Raw genomic sequence first — 13197 nt, 5'->3', positions numbered from 1 at the left:
GGTGTTAAGAGTAGAAGAAACCACAGAGGGAAACTGTCCCCTCTTCTTCATGAGGTATCAGGTAATGGGGGATATGGGTGAATAGAAGCAGAAAGTGTGAGTGGAGAGAAGGGACTTCTGTGCCTCCCTTGCCTGAGTTCCCACAGCACCCTGATCACTGTCCCTGTGAAGGCATTTGCGCCACTAGACTTAGATAAATTCCTCATCTACCTCTGTGTTCCCAGTGCTCAGCAGCAGATTTAAGGTTTTTTAAACTAATAACTCAGTGTGTGTGTGTGTGTGTGTGTGTGTGTGTGTGTGTGTGTGTGTGTGTGTGTGACAGAGAGAGAGAGAAATAAGAGGAGGGGAGGGGAAAAGAGCAGAGAGAGGGCGTATGAAGAACTTGGTCTGTTTCAGAATATTGTAGGTAGTGAATTGTCACTGAAAATTAATGGAATAAATTGCTCAAAATGCAAACATCCACTTTATTTCCATTTTATGAAAATCCAAAACAGAAAAGGCACCAGACGTGAGCAAATGCTAAGCTGGGCTAAGACATTATGGGGATGTCTGTAACCCCTGGGATTTGCTCCATCACCAAAGAAGCAGAAACCAAAATGGGCAGATGGCCAGTGGCATCATCTATTCTGTTTTGTCTCCTAGCAGGATAGATTACTTCTCTGCTTTAAAATACACACAACTATCACTTTCATTAATCATAGTAACAGGTTGCAACTTCATACCAGCCAATCCAAGAACAATAGCAAAAAACCATAAAACCTATTTCCACCTGCATAAAAAATGAAACAATCAAGGTATCTGAATTGCAAACTTTAAAACATGAACTAAGTCATTTAAAAGTCTGATTTCAAACAGCACATGCTTTCTAATGGTACAGCTATTTGTCATGCCTACCTCGATTCTGCTTCTAATACTGCCAGCCTTGCGGTAAATTCACTGGTAATATACAAAAAGGATTATTTGATTTATTTTTTTCTTCAATAAATGGGTCTTTTTAAGTATCAGTGGCTTGCAAAAAGGATTAAATGCATAGTCAAATCCACTAACCATCTTCTCAACCTTCCTCTCTTGTCCTCTCCTCTCCTCTCCTCTCCTCTCCTCTCCTCTCCTCTCCTCTCCTCTCCTCTCCTCTCCTCTCCCCTTTATTGTTGGCATATATGGGAAAACAAGGTGCTTACTTAATAAATTATGTTTGCAGAAACAGTGGGACCAGCTGACACAATTATGCACTTGTTGAGTTAGGGGCCACTTATAAACAGACTTTGTAAGTCATCGCACTTCATACTGGAAGGCGTTAATGCATCATTATGATCTAGCAGGTCGCCTGCTGAATTTTACAGCATTGCACACTACATTAACCTTTGGTACTGCTGATATTTATGACCTTATAAGAAAGTATTTATCAAGCTGAAAGCCAATAAACAGCACTTGTGTTTTAGCTAGTGCTGTTTAGAAACCCTTATCGCGCCTTTCTTCAGGCATTTTAAATCACTCTGAGATAATGCTTGGTTCTGGCGAAAGTTCGAGAAACAGGGCACTCCCATGCAGTATTGGTAGGAGTTTAAATTGGTATAATGTTTCTGGAGGGTGAATTTTTTTTTTTAACTGACTACCAAAAGCTTTAAAAATGTGCATTTTTACTCTTTGACCCAGCAGTTCTACTTCTGAGAATTTATTCTGTAGAAACAATCATGAAAGTGTGAAAAGATTTGGGCACGAGGAAATTTATCATAGTGATATTTGCCACAGTGAAAAATTGGAAACAACCTATGTGTCCAAATACAAGAGACTGGCTAAAAAACTATGTGCAGTTGAAATGTTGCCAGACCATAAACCATGAAGAGGCCATCAGAGAAAAAAGAATGTTGAAATACACAAAATGACTTGGAAAGATATTTATGATATTTCAAATTAGAAAGCAAGTCTCAAAACAGTGTGGCATGTGCCATCTTTATATTTTTATTTATTTTCAATTTTTTTGTAACATATTGAAAAAGCTCTCTGAGGATAAACAACCAGGTGGTCAATGAAGTGAGAGAACAACTGTGACGATGATGATGATGATGATGGTGATGATAATGCTGATTTGCTTATTTGGGTTTTCAATCTTTTCTATAATGAACAGGAGTTATTTGCATTGTTAAAAAAAAAAGTCATAAGGACAGGGTTTTGTTTGTCTCTCAATCTGCAATGCATAACACAGGGTCAGTAACTGATTTTTTTTTAATGAGCTCAGATTCACGGGATAATGGTAATAATTGCTTCTATTTTTATAATCCTTCCAGGATTTCTACAGCATACTTAGATCTGAGTTCTTATGTGAGTTTTAAGCAGTCCTGTCAGGTAAGCAGGGCATTTCTGGTTCTGCTCCCATATGCAAAGACAGACTCGGAGAAGGCATACAATTTGCTGATGATCACATAGTCTCAAAAGGCGGAGCTAAGACCTTTACTAAGTTTTCTACTTCCTGAGCCCATGTCCCTTCCCCTGCATGGTTTACTTCTATCTGGGAAGAAAGGCCAGGAAGAATACAGCAGTCATAGGTCACCGTGAAAATCAGCTCTTCCATTCAAGTACTTGGCTTCATTTTAAATTCACTGAGTCAGAGGTGGACAGAGTGAAGCAGAGCTGAGCTTACTGAAACAGGCAGTCTTAGCACCCCAAGCCCCAGGAAATAGAGCAGGTCCTTTCATGGCCCATGAACATTATTTGCAGCTTCTTGAGGCTGCAGGGAGTCAGGGGGAGGTGGGGCTTGGTGCTGGGGTTTTGATGTCTCCTGGAGTTATCGACTAATATGTGTCTGTTGAACAGGGAGATGAGATCAAAGACTCCTGCAGAGCGGAAAGGGGGAGGCCTGCCTGAATGCACCGGGGTCAGGGAGCTGCCAACAATGCCTTCCCCACTCCCCACTGCCTGGGTCCTGTCTCCCTCTCTGGTGGGTTTCTTTCCTTAAAGGGAAACTGCAATTTCAGAGAGGGAAGGTGGGAGCTATCATCCTGTCAATCTCTGCAGAAACAACCTTTACATGAACCGTGTTCTCTCAGTCCAAGTAACTATTCAAGTACCTGTTGGCTTTCAGCAAGGCAGAGGAGCCCTAGGAAACATATAATTCTAGCCTTGGATGATAATCAAAACATCTTTTATTTTGCATGCCTGTTCTTGGCCAAACACTGTTCAATGCAATTTCAATATATTACCCTGCTTAATCCTCACAACAGCGCTCTTCATTCATTCATTTATTCATTCATTCATTGAATTGAGTAGGTCCTCTCTGAGCACCTAGTTTGAGCAATGCATTGGGGATACAGGGATGATGAACAAATTGCAATATGGAACTGATATCCTAGTATGGCTAACAGGCCAACACAAGTAAGTAGACTAATAAAGGAAATTATCACAAGTTGCAATAAGTGCTATAAAGCAAACACAATCAAGAAACAAATATTCATATATATTAATTTCCTGGGGCTGCCATAGCAAATTACCACAGACTGGGTAGCTAAAACCACAGCAATGTATTGTCTCAGTTCTGGAGGTTCAGAATTCCAAAATCAAGGTGTTGGCTAAGCCATGCTCCCTCCAAAGCCTCTATGGGAAGATACCTCTTGGCCTCTGCCTGGATTCTAGTACCTGCCAGCCATCCTGGCATTCCTTGGCTTGTAGCTGCATCACTCCACTCTCTGTCTCTGTGGTCATATGGTCTTCCCTCTGTCTCATGTGTCCTTCTCATGAATATATGGGTCATTGGACTTAGAGTGCACCCTAATCAGGTATAATCTCACTTAACTAACCACAATGGCAAGGACACTATTTCATAGCAAGGTCACATTCTGAAGTTCTGGGAGGGCATGACCATCGGGCAAGGCACTATTCAACTATCATATTGAGCAAATTAGGTAATATAGCTAGCAAGTGTTTGGACACATGTTGGGCTTACTCCAAGACTCACTTCCCCTTAATCATTATTCCCCTAAGGTAGTCAATATCAAGAGAATTTTACCCCCAAAGGATAGAGGTGAGAAATGAAATGTAGTAGCTCAGAGCCAGGCCTTAGGAGTTTGCTTTGGGTTCAGTTCAGGTGCTCCTTGCCTCGTTTTTATACTCTGCAGAATGAGGGGATTCTCTCCTGCTTCATAGATTCATTGAGAAGTCAAATGGAATAAAGAATTTGGGACACATAGATAATTGCCCAGCAAATATCAGAAACCATATAAATTACAATTATTTAAAAATCCTCCAGAAATGGTCTCAATTGTAACGTGCACAAGGCTGCAGTCAACTGGCCTCCGTGCTTGTGTTACCATGGGCACATAGATTCAGTCGTCCCGTCTGGAAAAGGGAGAAAGCTTTACCCAGGGGTTCTTGCAATTGGGTGATACACAGGATAGTGTCTTGCATCTGATGGGTCCTTATCAATGGCAGCTGCTGGCACCACCATTATCATTATCAGAAGCTGGTCTGAAAAAAGTCTCATATATTACATCAGATCCCAAATGTTTCCTGAGTTTGCCACTCTTCAGTCAGTAGGCAGTGAGAGTGTTCAGAACAATGGCTCTTAAACCCTTGTGTGAAGTTATGTGTCTGGTTGGCTGCATAAGACTCAGAGAACCGTGTTAAAACTCTGTTCCCATTGGCCTCCTAAACTATGCTCCAGGGTGCAGATCTAGTAGCTCAGGTGCTGTGCCCCTTAAACACTGTCCGAAGGGTACAGGAACAGAATGCTGAAACAGTACTCTGCTTGACCTACCCACCCTTGTCCCTTTTACCGAGGAAGAACAACTACCTATATGATTGTTCAGAACCTGGGACATTCAATGGGACTCAATGTATAGTGGGCAGAGTCACTGTGTCTCAAACATCAGTACCCACAATAGCAATATTACTTAAAGTCCTTGCTGCTTGTATATTTTTAAAGAAGGCAAAGATAATGGGTCAGCCTAGCTGCCCCTTTCCTTCCCTCTTCACATGCCTTCTCTCTGTTTCTCTCTTTTGTTTTATTTTGTCCCTTTTCTCCATTCTACCATCTCCATGTATGCAACCATTTGGAAACTGAACTGCAGTGGAAAGCTAAACAAGTGTCACGTGTCTGGTTATGTCTTCAGGTCTAAGTGGCATGCTCCCAATCTTTGCATGGGCCCCTCTATGTGGATATTTGTTGCTTGCTTAGATATTTAAAAGGGAGTATTATGTTTCCCCTTTGGCTAGTCTTCCCAGTGTATTTCTCTCTGGGATGGGTACCCTATGGGGTGGAGAAGATAAAAAAGAAGGTTCAGAATATTCTGGGTTCCAGCCTTTGTTATATTTATTATCATCAAAATCTCACCTGTCACTTCTAACAGGGAACTGCTGCTCTAGGTAGTTCAGAAGCATCCTTGAAAAGGCCCCGGAGGCGCATGCTCCTCTCAAGCTCAGGTCCTGAGAGAAGGGAAACTGCAGATACTGGCCAAGTCCCGCTCTCTGACCTCAAGTGGCTGCACTGCCCTTAGGCACCTCACTTGGCTGGGAAATGGAGCATCCCTTCACCCAAGGCACCTTTGCAAGCACCTGATCTATGAATGACCAGGAAGATTTCTTAAGCACCAAGTCACTCACATTATTCCACTTAGTTCCTGTGACAACCAACAAGATCATTTACGAGATAAAGAAACTGAGACTGAGAAGGTACGGGGCTCAAGGGCCACATGCTTATTGAGGAGATCACAGCCACTTGGCGTGCAGAGTCCGTGTTCTTTTCCTTCAAATGGGCCAGCCCTGTGAGCATTCCAGAAAAATAGATCACCAACCTTTTATGTCGGAAATCAATTAAAAGACAAAGCCAAAATTTAGATTAATATAATAGTATCTGAGACACTCAAGGTGGAGTGCACAGCATTTTCATAGCAAATGGAGATTCATTTCCTAAACCTTAAATGAGAATGGCCATTCAATTTTATGTAAGATATAAGTCAGAAAATAAAATTAAACACACTGGATGAAAAACAAACACTTATGGTTTCTTATGATGCAGGATGATGTGATAGCAAGAGGGAGGAACCCTCTACCAGTAGGGATCCTTTGGGACCTCACTGCAGTGAGAGATCTGGCCCACGGGTGAGCCTGGGCCCGCAACTTGAATTTTTAGCCAGCAATGGGTAAAGGCTCTCTTTTACTGTCAGCGATAAATCCTTCTTTCTGAGGGAATTGACCTCGTGCAATTTTGCTGAATCGTTTATTTTTGAACTTCAGTTAGAGTTCTTTGTACTTGTCCTTAAACATGGATTCTGGGTAATTAGGGTGAATTATCTTTCTGCTCAGGGTGCACGCAGCAGTAGGAGGTGGAAAGCGGCCTTTGTGAACTGAACTGCTGGAGCCTTGGATTTCCAGGTCGGGGCTTCTCCTGAATGAAAATCCCCTGGGCCTGGGGCAAGGTGGATTCTATTGTGTCTCTCATCTCACCCTCTAAGAGACACATCCAGTCAACTCCTGGCATTCACTGGAGTCTGCAAAATGAAGATCCTTCAGAGACACAGCACAGGGTGTATGCAAAGAGGTTGTAACAGTGTTGTGTATGAATCCAACTTTGGCAGCATGAGGAGCCTGGGGTTTGGAGCAAGTTATGAGGTGCCTCTGAGCCTCAGCTTTCTAATTTACCAAAATGGAAACATTTGTAACACAGATTCTGGTAAACTATAGATCTCTGTAAAGCATCTTGTGGGTGTTTGCTGATGTGCTTATTACACTTTCAGGAAGACACAGCTACAGGTACTAATAACCAGTCTGAAGATGTCATGGTTACTAGAAGCAGGTTTACATATGTCTTTTTTGTCCATAGCAACCACCAAAGAAACAGCAGAGACAAAAACAACCAACAGATATTGAATGTATGCTATGGCCTGGCAATGGTTAAGAGCTTTGCAATCAGTGACTTGTTCTATCTTCACAACTACCCTCTAAGTACTTTAAATACCCTAATTTTATAGTTTATGGTAAATACTGTAACAAAACTAAGGAGGTAACTTGCCGAGTCTTGAAGGGTAGCATGTTGAGGAGCAGCAATCTGTACAAGAGTCTACTCTCAGCTACAACATCCATATGGTGACATGTTACATTATCTTAAATACCTTGAGTTATGGAAAAATTACTAGAGGCAGAGACCAAGGGGTTCCATGCAAGGCAATAGCAGGTCTGGAAAACACCAAAAGGTACAAGCAATGAAGCAACATGCCAGGGTTGGGGTGCAAGATGAAACCTCTAAATTAGCAAAATGAGCTTTTGAAAGCAGGAGACAAAGGTTAGAAGAATCCCATCACTAAGTAGGCACCTGACTCTCTAAGCATTGACCGTAATAAGGAATCTACAAAGTAGTAACAATAATGGCATCCATGATGATAACAAAAATAGGAGGAGCTACAATTTATGGAGCACTTTCCATGCTTTAGGGCATGGGAAGATTAAACAGTTTTCTCCAAGTCATTCAGTGAATAAGTAGCAGTGTTGGGATTTGAACCAGGAATGCTTATCTCCAAAGGGCTGTCTTTTCTATAGAGGAAAAATAAGCCAGTGTGGAGAAGAAGTTGTCATTTGTCTCTTATCATATGTTAAACTCTCAATTCTAAGGAAGAGTCTTGTTCTACCCTTCATCTTCCAGTGCCCACCTTAAACTGTTTTGGGAAGGGCAGAAGCAACAAGCTGAATACTATCTTGGACACCAGGCAATGGGCTACTATGCCTGGACATTTGTGGCTGAACACTGCCCTTGGGCCCTCTTTGTCTCCTGCATCTCACCTTACCATGGCCGCCAGTGGCTGGTGGCAGCATCTTGTAAGTCATCTAGTGTGGTATTTGGGGATCCCAGGTAGAAATCCATAAGAAAAATAAAACAATTTCCAATTATGGAGCATCTACTGAGGTCAGCAGATTTCCATGCATAATCTCTTGCCTCAGATCACACAGCTAAAAAGCAACGGGGAGGGGATTTCACCTGGGCTCCCCAGATGTCCAAAACCTCTTTATATCTTGCTGCCACCTCCAAGAAGAGACTCTTGCTTTAGGAAAAAAAGGCTGCACTGGGAATATAGAGATGGAATGTGTGGCTTTGCCCATGCTTTTCTCTCTTCCTGGAATGCTGTTCCCATTGTATTCTTATGTTTTATTCTCTCCTGTCCTTTAGAATATAGTTTAACAGTCATCTTCTCAGAAGCCTTACATGGCCTAATGTCCCTGTGTCCTTATCCTCTTTCTCAACCTATGTTCATTTCCAAAGACATCATGGTAGATTAAAGATGGTTATACATTCTTTGCCACTCATCCTGCACATAGATGGATTCCTCTCCTTGAATCTGTGCTGACTATTGCCAGCAGAATGGGGCAGAAATAGCATGGTGCAAAGCTAAAGGCTGAGCTTTAAGAGATACGCAGCTTCCACTTTCACTCCATGGGACACTTCCTTCTGAAATCCAGCCATCATGTCAGTGTGTATATGCTGTGAAGATACCTATATAAGCAATCTGATTAACCTGAGACCACCAGCCTGTGAGGAAGCCCAAGCAAGTCAAGCAGGGAGAGAGAAAGGCCATATAGACAATCACCAAAGACCAGACATATGAGAGAAGCCTTTGAACTTACTGCCCAGGCCAACCATCAGTAGAATATAGTTGAGTGGAGAACCCAACTGATCTGTCCATCTGAGTTTTTCCCAAACTCTTGAAGCACAGAATTGTGAGCAAATAAAATGGTGGTTAAGTCACTATGTTTGGGGATAGCTTGTTAGGCAGCAATACATAACTAAAGCAAACATTACAACTTTAATTATTTACTTATATTATTTACTTATTACATCTGTCTGTCCTACGAAAATGTAGTCATGCTGAGGGCAGAAACCATGCCTGGTTTTACCTGTTTGTGAATCCTCAATGCCCATTATATAGTAAGCACTCAAGCTAATAATAATAACAACAGTGTAAGTAGTAATAGCAATAACAATAAAATAGAGGTAGCTGCAGCAGTAATAATAATGATAATCAAAAGAATGTTAACATAGTAGCAATAACTGCTACCATGCTCAGCTAAAGAACAGGCAGAACACATCTCAAAATGATCATTTTCAAGGTTAGTGTTATCAATATTGCCATCATAGCAACTCCCATCAATGCACTAGCATAATATGCAAGTTATTGTGATATACGCTTCTATATAGTATCTCTATCTTTGGAAACTTAAAGTGACTTGACCATGATCCAAGGTGTTCAAAGACTTGAGAAGTGTCAGGTGGGTTCGAGAAAGCTATATCTTCATTGGTTGATTCTGGTTTCAGAGGGGCTGGAAGGTAGAGGGTCTTAAATAACAACCTTATTGACAGGGAGTAAGATAAATGGAAGCAAGCTATACAATTGAAACTACAGGAGAGATACCTTTCCTCAGCATATGCTAACTCTCAGGTCCTCTTGGGGTCCCCTATTAGGAGATGTGCCCTCCATAACAGTACTCATGACTCCCCTTGTTTCCTGATCTCAAGGTCTACGCCAGTGCTGATCATCAGCAGGTGCCTCCATTGATTGCTCACTGTTCCTGGGCACAGACCATGTCTGATTCCTTTCTGTTTCCCAGCAAGGATCTGGCACACAGTAGGTGTTGATAAATGTTTTCAGAATTAAATGAAACTGGAATCAATGCCAAAAAGGCAGATTCTCTTGTTTCCATTGTTTAAAAATATCATGTATTTCCACTCATGCATAATGTATCACAGAAATTAATTTATCCAGAACTATTTATTTTCCAATGCACAGTTTCCAAAGGCTCTAGTCTGCACCTTACTACCTTACTGGAAATCTGCACCTGCTGGTGGCAGTAGGAGGAGATGTGGCTAGCCTGTGGCTTTCTCTGTTAGTCCCAAGCACTATTCATGAGCTGGGTGCAAGGATAAGGATCTGGGTGAGGTCATGTCAGAAGCCAGCATTTCCTGATTCCTACTTCCCTTGGCAGGGTCAGGATGGATGTATCTTACAGAACCAGGTACATCTTTCCTTAGTTCCCTCACTGCAAACCCAGTGGATTCTCCATTCTTCCAGGCCCTTAAGTGAGGGCTGCAGGGGAAGTGGTATAGAGTTTTGACTATTAGAACAGACTGTAGATTCAGACATCCTGCTTACACATGATGTGACCTTGGGGAAGTGGGCCAAGTCATGTCAACTCTCCAAGCCTCAATTTTCTCACCTGTAAAAATAGTATCATTTCATCTATACTTGAAGGCCATTCTGAGGATTAAATAACAAGGGACTATTCTACTATTCAAACTTGTCACGAAAGTCCACATGTGTAGCAGGTGCATATTACAAAAAGCCCAGGCAAGCTTTTTCGTCATTTGATAGTTACTCTAATGTGTATTAGGCAGGGCACAGATTATTACGGTGCCCACCTAAAAGATGAGAAAACCAAGACTCAAATGATGCCTAATCATAGCCCCCATTAACTGAGTGCCAACTATATGCTAGGCTTAGTCACAAAAGCCCTGTATATAGACAATCACAGTATAATAATTAAGGCTTGGGGAAGTTAAGTAACTTGTTTAACTTGGTAAAAGATAGTGGAAGTAGAGTTAAAACAAAAATAGTCTAACACTATAAGTGGTGATCTTACCCACTGCACTGAATGATTTGCTTAAGTGAATGCCCAAGCTGGAGTTGGAATTAGAGATTTTATATCCTACCCACGTGACACTGTATGTTGTGACTCAATTATAGAAAACTCTGTGTGTTTCAGACCAAACCTAAAACATTATCAATTAATCCAGTCTGACCATCCATTCTGTAGAGGGCACATATTAAATGAGTCAGAAATTCAGGTTCAACTAAAATTTATCCCTTGACCTCTGTATGCCAAGTTCTTTCATATATATCAAACCATTTAAGAATCACAGCTACCATGTGAGATATTATTCTGTCCATTTTAAAGATAAAGAAATAGACTTGCTTAATGATACACCTAGGTGACTCACAAGCATCTCAAAGTTAACACACATATCCAGACAAACACACACACATTAAAATTTTGATCTCAACTCCTTCTGCTCCTTGGAAAATAATCCTCATCTTCACCAAGATTTAGTTTTGTAAAAGTTGGTATTTACTTATGTCCTAACTTAGAGTCACCCTGAACCCTGTCCTCTTTCTTAAATCCTACAGCCAACTCATTTTCAAGTCATGTTGATGTCTGTTATCTAGACCATTATAGTAGCTTACTAATGACTCTTTCTGCCACTTCCCTCTATCCCATTATTATGTCCCTTTAATCCATTTTCCATATTACTGTCATATCAAAAAGCAAAATCTAATCATGATATTCTCTTGTTTAAAATCCTCCATCGGCCTCCCATTGTACAAAGAATGAGTATGCTACCTTCAGAATGGCTTACAAGGCCCCACGTGTATCCTCATTTCTCCATCCTCATCTTGGGCCATCTTCTCCCTGTACCCACAACCTAGGCACACTGACTTTCTTTCATTTGAATATGCCAAGTTTCTTCCTGCCACTGGTGTAGTGGAAACTGGTCAACAACCAGCTCTGCAAAGAACAAAAACAAAAAAAGCTCTGTTTCCATTGCCAGTTTCCATGGTGTAAATACTCTCACCAAGCTCATTTCAAGCTTCAATCCCAACATCCTTGTCATATTGGGAAGAAATAAGTACTCTTTCCTTCCTTGCTTTTATGATGTTTTCCACAAAAGTAATTATTTAATTATGTGAGTTATTTCTGTTTCTTTGTTTATATTTATGTTTTGTACTAGACTATAATTTCCTTGAAAAACACATGTCTGCTATTCATTCTTATGCCTCCAAGGCCTAGCACTATGCCTCCAAATAGTAAGAACTTAAGAAGTATTCATAGATAAATAAATAACACACAATTGTTGGGTATCTACTTTGTGCCAGGTACTGTGCTTGACACAAAGAATAAAAAGGACAAATAAGATACAATGTCGTCCTTGAGGAATATATAGCTATATTGCAAAAATAAAGTTTTTAAATTACTGTAAAATTGTTGGTTGTGCATTTGATAGATTAGTGTATATTGTGACATTGTAAAAGTGCAATAAACAATATTTTAGATGCTAGAGGAGTGAATTTTCAAGGATCATACAGCACGCAAAGAGAGTCCCTGCTCTGTGGTTAAAGTGGTGTCGTGAAAGAGTTTATACATGAACAGAGGCTGGGAATAAGAGTACAGATTTGATAGAATCTCCAGCAAAGACAACTACAAATATTTCAGCATTTAATTCCAGCATGGAAGGTCTCCCCTCTATCTACCTAGCTTCCTTTTTGATGCCATCTAACCCAGTTCATTTTCAAAGTATGCTGAGGTCTCAAAAACCATTTGCATTTCTGAGCTGCCACATACAGTGAGATGTTCAGAATGTGGCTAGTCCATATCCCCACTGTGAATAAAAATGATGTGGGCCACTTGCTTACAGCTATGAAAACCTAAGTGACTGTGGAGGTACGCCAGGCTCCCCAGGCACAGAGAGGACCTGCGAGCCCGGCCTCATAGCTGGCCCAGGCAAGTGATAGGGATTTCCATTTCACAAGGGCTGTTTGTAAAATAATCCAATACATTACGGTGTATGCATTATTATTGTATTATATTGAGTAATATCACATTTAAGGAGATTTCATAGCATTATAGCCATGCACAAGGGAATATAAAAGTGGTTAATAAAATAGAGAAGTACAATTTCCCTTCAGTGCTGATTATACTCCTATTATACTCAGAATAATAATCAGAGGTCCACTTAGTTTGACTTGGGAAATAACAGATCTGTAATTACCTCTGTCTACAGTGTCATTATCAAGGGCTCAGCCTCAATGTCAGGCCACTATGAATCCTCAGAAAGTCTGCAGAACGCAATATCTAAACTGCAGAAGGAAAATCACAGGGCTTCCTGAAGCCATAGACACACCAAAGAAAGTCAAGATGCCTGTGCAGCCCGGGCAGAGCTCTTGCTGGGATTAGCTGTCAGGTTTCCCTCTGCCATGGGTACTATCCCACCCTATGAACACTTATTTTGAAAAGGAAACCTGTAATTTCCCCACCAGCTCACTCTAAATTCTCCTTCTGCAGAGTTTGCTAAGTTAGTGGGGAAAAAAATCTCTGCAGATTGGTTAAGAGCAGCAAAAGATGCTTAAATGATTATTTTCCCAAAGCTGACCTTAAGTGGCTGTAACC

General features: G+C 41.1%; 1 protein-coding gene across 7 annotated transcripts in view; it reads right to left on the bottom strand.

Annotated features, from left to right (window-relative positions):
* Positions 1-13197, bottom strand: part of RBFOX1 (RNA binding fox-1 homolog 1) — a 1461257-nt gene that overhangs the window by 148688 nt on the left and 1299372 nt on the right. The gene's annotated exons all lie outside the window — the stretch shown is intronic.

This window comes from Pteronotus mesoamericanus, unplaced genomic scaffold, assembly GCF_021234165.1.
Source record: "Pteronotus mesoamericanus isolate MK-2021 breed Mesoamerican mustached bat unplaced genomic scaffold, CSHL_Meso_final scaffold_167, whole genome shotgun sequence".
Classification (NCBI taxonomy): Eukaryota; Metazoa; Chordata; class Mammalia; order Chiroptera; family Mormoopidae; genus Pteronotus; species Pteronotus mesoamericanus.
This window is presented reverse-complemented; position numbering and strand designations above follow the sequence as displayed.